This window comes from Leptopilina heterotoma, unplaced genomic scaffold (assembly GCF_015476425.1).
Source record: "Leptopilina heterotoma isolate Lh14 unplaced genomic scaffold, ASM1547642v1 Lhet_550, whole genome shotgun sequence".
In the NCBI taxonomy this organism is placed as follows: domain Eukaryota; kingdom Metazoa; phylum Arthropoda; class Insecta; order Hymenoptera; family Figitidae; genus Leptopilina; species Leptopilina heterotoma.
This window is the reverse complement of record NW_025111120.1, coordinates 515874-521188: the sequence shown is the minus strand read 5'-3', so window position 1 is coordinate 521188 and position 5315 is coordinate 515874.

The window sequence follows — 5315 nt, the reverse complement described above, 5'->3', positions numbered from 1 at the left end:
CAGAGTTATTAATTTTTGAAAAAAACGTAACACTCATTTTCAATATGGCGTAGCGGCCGCCATTTTGAAAATTTTTTAAAATCCTTTTAGGGTTAAATTTGATTCATATAAGACTTCTATTTCCCAAGGTTTCGAAGAAATCGGAAGACCACTTGCAAATCGCTTTTTTTCTGACGGAGTCTTACCCATAACTCAGTACACAATATATCCAATAACTTAAGGTTTGTTCACAAATAAATATGATTAAATTTAACAAATCAGAACGTTTTATTAAGTTAAAAATCTTCTGAGATTATGTTATATTCTCGATAATATTCTCATTTTCGGTAATATAACCGACTTAAAACACTAAGGTAGCATTTACACCTTCGGTAAAAATTTCGAGAACGGAAAATTTTTCATTAGAGTAAGAGAGACAGACTGTGTATCAGACTCTCTTACTCCAATGCAAATTTTCCTTTTCGGACAATTTTTACAGAAGATGTAAACGCTCCATAACATTTGCCTAAAAATCAATTTTCTATAAGGGTACATTTATACGACTGTCGGTAGAAAAAAAATTAACAAAAAATGTCAAAATTGCCATTACACGAAGCTATAAAGGTTTTTCTGCAATAGCTTGAAAATGAATTTTTTTTGTCTGATTCAGAGTAATTGCACATACTGCATATACATTAAAGGTGCTTCTATACCTCCGGTGTTTTGGTCAAGGAATTGTCTGGATGCATTTTCACGGTCGGATCACGTAATTTGATTGGCTATACTAAAGATTCCATTTTCACTGTTTCTAATTTTCATAAACAGTGAAAATGGAATCTTTAGTACAGCCAATAAAATTACGTGATCCGACCATGAAAATGCATCCAGCCGATTGCTTGGCCAAAACACCGGAGGTATAGAAGCACCTTTACGATAATTTGCTTTGTATTTGATGATTTAAAGTGAATTTATAAGCAGAATGTGCAGTTACTTTAAATTAGAAAAAACAAATGCATTTTAAAGCTATTGCAGAAACACCTTTACAACTTGGTGTGAAAGCGATTTTGACTTTTTTTGGTAAATTCTTACATTCTCATCATATGAGAAAGTATTAGTTTTGGTCGAAAATTGACTTTCGGTAATTTCATGAAATCTCGACGTTTTGGGGTCCCCTGAACCCAAAAAACATGGTCCGGCGATGGTGTCTGTCTGTTCGTCTGTCTGTCTGTCTGTCTGTCTGTCTGTCTGTCTGTAGATCAAAAATTTTGTTCCCACGATAACTCTTGAAAAACTTATCCGATCGTTTTTAAATTTAAAACACTTAAAGTTGGTGCAAAAATAAAAGCTAAATTCGTAAACTAGCTATTTTCGTCAGACACTACTTTTTTTTTTTTTTTTAAAGTTTTTGGGTCAGTCAGCTTAGGGAGCTTTCACAAATGATGTCACGTTTTTGGGGGCAGGGAAGGGGTCTCTACTAAACGTGACGCAATGCATTTTTGCAAGTGAAATTGCATGAAGTAGCGTGACAGTGTAGAAGGGGTCTAAAATCCCGAAAAATTGCGTGACATCATTTGTGAACGCTCCCTTAACTGTGTTAAAGAATTTGTTATTGATTTTGTAAAATGTTATAACTTGTATAAAAATCCGTTGTTATCAACAACTTGATAATAATACTTTAATAATATTTTAGCTGCTTCTGCAAATCATGTTTCTGCTAAGAGAGTTAGTATAATTAAAAATAACTTCACAATTTTAATCATCAAGATCAAAAATTAGAGTTGTGCAAAAAGCTTGAAGCTTGATTAAGCTTTTTCGAGCTTTTCATTTTTCGAGCCGAGCCGAGCTGTGTAAAAAGCTCGAATAGTTTCGAGTACTCGAATTCACACTAGTGCTCAAATTTAATCGAGTCCTCGAATTTACCCGAGAACTCGAATGTTTCGATCTCTTGAAGTTACTCAAGTACTCGAAAATGTCGAGTACATGATTGTGACGTTGCACATTTTTTTTGTTTGTTTTTAAACAAATAAATAGTCGCCAGTGATCGCCGCAACTCTCAGATCGAGGTCATTGTTTATAAATAAATTTTATATTTTTTTTGTAAATTTATTTATTTTTTTTATGCACCGAGCCATTCAAATGGAGGAAGATTTCCCGCCTGCCGTCTATCGCCCATGTGAACTTAGTCACGCCTAGTGACTTCCGCTTGCCTGCTACGAGAAAAGTCAAACACTTCCACTGGAGAAAAACCCAAATCTTAATCGTGACCTATTTTACACCCAACCCGTAGATTGTCACCTTGTCAATTAATTCCCAATAATTAAAAATTGTCCCAAAAATCTAATAATTATCAAATATTGACAATAAAGGAAAATCTATGGGAGAATCTTTTCGTCAATTACCTACCGTGGTAGGAGACAACCTGTTGCTCAACCCCGGATTAATCTCGCAGAATATTTGGCCTTGGTTTCTATCTTTTAATCTCGAATATTCCTAAACCAAGGGAGCCAAGTTAAGTGGTATATCTTGAAGGTTGACAACAAAAAGGATTCGGGTTAATAATTATTGCACAGGAAGCCGAAAACTGAATAGAAAAATAGTGAAAAGTCCCCTTTTTTTACATCGGTAACTACGCTCCTGGCTGTGACTTTACTTTCACTCGCGGCGAGAAGTGGGGGAAAAGTGGGAGAAAGGCACGCTACGCAGCAGGAAGGAAGCCAACTTTCGTTCTCTTTGCGTCCAGCGGTCACCGGCGACGGAAGCAAACTTCCAGTGTTCCTTCAAATAGTTTTCTTTTCTTTTTGTGTTAATTTCCTTTCTTCGGCTGTCCTTTGGAGAAGTTCTTCGCCTTCTACAAAATTATGTGAGTAGCGTCGCAACACAAAATATGTCAAAATTAATTTAATAAGTTTTTGGTCAGTCGACGACCACGTTTTCGGGTGCAAGTTAAAATTCTATTTTTTGTTAATTCCTATGTTATTTCTTGTTGTAGAGTTAATTAAAACTAAAAATCAATTTTTCTTTCCTTTTTTTTGTCAGATATTGTTTATATTAGTAAATTGTATTAAATTCACATTTTAATATTGCACTCGGAATCGTGTAGTCGGAATTCTCAGATTTGATAGTTATAAGTTTCTACGATGTAACCCCTTCCTTTTTTTTGTGAAACGTTACCAAACCCTAATTAAAGTGATAGAAACCTCCTTTTAATTAAAAGGTTACCAAACCCGTGAATTAGAATAACCCCCCCCCCCCTTTTTTTTATGTGAATTGTTACCAAACCCTAATTAAAGTGGTAGAGACCTCTTTTTAATTAAAAAGTTACTAAACTCGTGAATTAGAATAAAAACCCCCCTTTTGTTTAACTAGAATAAAACCCTAACTACTCTCCAAAATGTTACCAAATTCCCTGATCGAAATAAAACCCTATATTGAATGAATTACGCTACCTATTTATTGTATTTCGTTTAGTAGAATTTTGTATGTAAAACTGACCATTTAGCGTTAAGAATTTTGTTACTTCGATCTGAGAGATATTCGCAAAGAGCAATTCGTCGAAATATGGAAGGAGGAGCTGAAATTGTGTAAATAGCTTCCCCCCTTTTCTAAAATTAATTGTAAAGTTTCCTTCAAGTTTTATTTGAATAAATCAAGTGTAAATTTTTATATTTCACATCTTGAGAGTATAATTTCTTCGAACCCTGACACTCTACTCCTTAGTCATGCGACTCTGAGTTACCGGCCATTTCCCCTTTTAGTTTCCAATATTTCTCGACAATAGTTTCTTTTCGCGTATTTTGTGGGATTTCGTCACTAAATTTTGTTGTTGAAATGGTATTCGCTGTGGAATTAACCTGGTGGTATTGTTTCCTCAGGTTTACGCATTTCTTTAAAAATTCATAAATTTTCTTTGTAAACTGTCCCAAGAAAGGACTGGCGCTCAACACTATATTATTATTATATTGTCGAGAAAAATGTGGAATACTATTTCCTTCCTCTAAATTGTTTGGGCTTCAAGACTTTGGCATAATATTATTGTTTATTTAAAAATTTTTGTGTTTGTTTATTTTTAATTATTGTTTATTTAACTTTTTTTGTGTTTGTTTATTTTTAAAAGATCTTAGTCAATTTATAAGAAAATTCAAGTTTAAAAAAAATTACAAAAAAAAGCCCGTTACATGATACATCGAGCCGGCTTAGGCTTGGCTCGCATAGACATTTCAAGCTTTTTGCACATCTCTACCAAAAATATACATTTTAATTCACTTAATCTTGCAATCATTAGCAAACAAAAACATGTGATGAGAATGTAATCCTTAAAGTCGTAGTAACTTTAAGAAAAGAAATGTACTATTAAACATATAATAGGAAATAATAACAAGAACATAAATAATGCACAACAATTGCAGTCCACCGCGAGCGAAGAAAGCCATTTGCACGCGAAGCGCGCAACATCAAACGGAGCGCGACGATCAATATTCGCGCGCCACGAGGCGCGCTGAAACTTGCGAGCCTCCGCGCGAAGCGCGGATGAGAATGTGTCCGCGCTTGCGCAGACAGATTTTTTTCTACATTGAACGTACACTTCGTCGGTATCGTAAGTTGCTCTTTATACATAGCCTGTTGCATTAGCCAACACGCCCTAGGGGTACTTGGGAAATATATTGTAATTTTTATCAGTACAGTAAGTGTGAATAAAAAATCTCAAATTGACCCTCAAAAAATGTTTTAAGCTTAAAACGCGATTTTAGTTTCTTTTTTAAAGTTATTTTAAAAAAATTAGAACGAAAAATTAAAAATTTTGAAAAGTTACTTTAATATGTAAAATACAGTTTTTCTACTATATTTCTTACTATAGTGATTAAATAATAAATAATCAAACTTTGTAGAAACTTGCAGTACATCAAGTTGTCTTTGAAGCGAAACCATTTCGATTTACGATTTTTAAATAGATTACAATTATTCATTACGCCCCTTAGCCATTAGGTCCCGTTCCCTCTATATACGTGATTTGTAAATATATATCAAATGTATAATTAAAAACATGTAAATCCGGATACAGTGAATGTGATAGTTTAATTGCTTTAAGAAAAACTTTAAATTTACTGAAGATTTAAAAATGAACAATTAGATGAATTTTCTGCATGATTTAACCCAGATGAGCTAGCCTGACCCAAAAACTAAAAAAAAATAATTAATTTTCTATGAAAAAATGTTGTAGAGAAAAGTTGTTTGTATTTTTCTAATCTAAAGTAATATAAATTTAAAAATAATAAAATTTAAAAAAATTGAATTTTCAAAATTTTGAAACTGCTGTAGTTTGAGTAGTTTTCGACGAA